The following is a 2,917-nucleotide window of genomic DNA, read 5'->3' as shown; positions in this document are numbered from 1 at the left end:
ATAAAATAATCAAGATAAAAGTCAGAAATATAGGTATTTACACTAAACGTGTGTCTTTATTTAGTATAATTTAATGACCTTAACCATTTTAAATACTAAGGCTATTTTTTTAAGAATACAGCTAATTTTTAAGAATCTAGTTAGTACATAAGGTTGAATATTGAACGTAAAAGCATAGCTTTTCTCACATTCTATCATAGATTTTATACTATTTTAATGAAAAAAGTAATAAATAATTCTAATTAGTTTTATCTAATAAAGACCTTTGTATCTAAAAGTTGTTTATAAAACCTCATTCTATTATTCCTATAGCTACCAAGCAAAAATTTATCATAATTTAATTTAACAATTATAAGTTAGAGATATTACTATTACTATTCGTCACCACGGTGCGGTACACTTGGATCCGTCCTGTCTCCAAAGGGTTAATAATCATTTCATATATGGGTCATACTTTTAAAAACCGCCTAGACCTTGATATTTTAGAAGTGTCTGCCTATATAAAAATGTAACGATATTTAACAAATTGTTCATTTAAGAAATCACTTCAAAGGAAAAGCAAAAAAATGTACTGAAAAAACTGAAAGTTTGTGTAAGACAATGTAATTTATTTTACACTAATTCATTTATTGCAATAATCAATAACTAATTCATTGCAGTGTAAATTTTTATAGAGCTTATTGACATGAAGTGAAGTTGAGTGCCTTGCTTGATCAAACTCCTTGTGCCATTTTTTCGTGTTATTTGAGTGCATTAAAACATTTAATGTGCTGGACCATTGTCTTTTCTTGTTTAAATCTTGTATGTTCTCTTCCATCTTTGATTGAATAATGTACTTTTTCTTAGCTATAAATATGTTTAATGTAACATACTATGTACATATTTAATATTACAAACTTAAATAAATCCAATGATGTTATTTTAAACAGAATTATGCTCATTAATTTTTCGATGGCGTTTTTAATACTTGAAATAAACTTCGTATGATATATTCGTTTTTGCTTGATAAACTATGGTTTCAACTTGAAAAAATTCTATTATACTCAATAAAGTTAATGTAACTTTAACTTTTAATATTTTAAATATTACATATAATACTACTTACTTATAATAATAATTTAATCAAGTTAACCGTGTATTTTAATACTCGAATATATTCAGTCGATAGTCTAAGATTTTTTTGTAACTAATTGCACAGCAACTAATTATAAATTTCAATATAATATTATTAAGAATGGTGATCAATTCATTCTAATAAATAAACTTCAAATATTGGTCAGTTTCACTTAACATTAACTTATACAAAGGAATAAGTTCAAGTATCCATATAGGTCACATTTCTTTTCAATCTCGCTTTTTTCTTTTTTTACGGAATAGTATCTTCATTATTATTAACATACTTCTATTTTTATTAGTGTGATTATTACGTCAACTATATTAAGATTCTTACCGCGCTCACGTCACCACCTATTTCTTACCTTACTGTACACAACCTTACCTACGTCAAGAACTGAAATTTTTACCTTGCTTCATCTTACCATGGCTCGATCCTGCTATCCTGCTATCCTGTCTTCTTCATAGATCCCTCCATCCAATGCGCGACGCCACGACGATCACGTTAGTAACATGTCAAAAAGTAGGTGATAATTTATATTTTAAGCGACAATAAACTAACAGGTTACATGGCCAAAAAAGCTGTGTCGGTGAAGGCTGTGTTGGCGTAGTTGGTAGAGTGATGGTCTCTTACCAAATGGGTACCGAGTTCGAATCATATCTCCAGACATAAAACGGAAATCAGCAGTGCGGCTAACGTTGTGGTATTTATATATTGTTGAATAACATAAAGTTAATATTTAGATATAACAAACTAACAAGTCATGAGGCCAGAAAAAGGTTTGGTTTGCATGGCCTCTGTTGGCGTAATTGGTAGAGTGATGGCTTCGTAGCAAAAAGGTACCGAGTTCGAATGATTCCTCAGGACGAAAAAGAGTATTGTTCACGTTGTGGTATTTACTTATTGTTGAATAACACAAAGTTAGATATAACAAACTAACAAGTCATGAGGCCGAAAGAAAGCAGAATCGACGTGGCCTGTGCTGGCGTAATTGGTAGAGTGATGGATTCGTACCCAAAGAGTGCCGAGTTCGAACCATACCTCGGGACAAAAAATGGAAAGCGTGGAATTTATTATTTATTGTAAGATAGCACAAAGATAAAATTTGGATTTAATAAACTAACAGGTCATGAGGCCGAAAAAAAGCAGAATCGATGTGGCCTGTGTTGGCGTATTGCTAGCGTGCTAGCTTCATGTCAACAGGGTACCGAGTTCGATTCATACCTCCGGACACAAAACGCAAAATAGCGTGACTGTTGACGCTGTGGAACGAGGTATGCACGGAATCACATCCGTTCGAATTTGAGACCCCAGGCAGGTATGCTCCCCTCAATCTCGATTGAGAGGAGAGATACGCGCGAGAATCCCGTATCATCCCCTGATGAACCCCGCAGCAGCCCCAAAAAGGGGCGAGGGGGGATTATAGGGGGGTGTGGGGTTCGCGAACCCGCGACCCTGTGGTCCGACCCTCCCGGAAAAGGGAGAGGGGGGACTATAGGGGGGTGAGGGTTCCGCGCGACGCGACCACCACTGGGTCGCGCCGGTTGAAAAGCTGGGTGCGTCACAGGTTGGGTCGGTGTGCGAGTCCCCGGAGCACCCTCGAGTGCGATGATGGGGATGTGGGGTGAGGAAAATGCAGTGACGAGGGAAAAAGGGGTGGAAAGATATGGGGAGGGAGAGATAGGGATGGTGGGAGAGAGATAGGGGGAGAGGTGACGGGGAGGGAGAGAGATAAGGGGGGAGAGAGAGATAGGGGGAGGGATGAGAGAGGGGGGAGATAGGAGGGGAGGATGAGAGAGGGGG

Source organism: Ctenocephalides felis, unplaced genomic scaffold (genome assembly GCF_003426905.1).
Source record: "Ctenocephalides felis isolate EL2017-DRISC unplaced genomic scaffold, ASM342690v1 CF-g0.4_SCAFFOLD_01604, whole genome shotgun sequence".
In the NCBI taxonomy this organism is placed as follows: domain Eukaryota; kingdom Metazoa; phylum Arthropoda; class Insecta; order Siphonaptera; family Pulicidae; genus Ctenocephalides; species Ctenocephalides felis.
Note: the sequence above shows the minus strand (reverse complement) of the source record.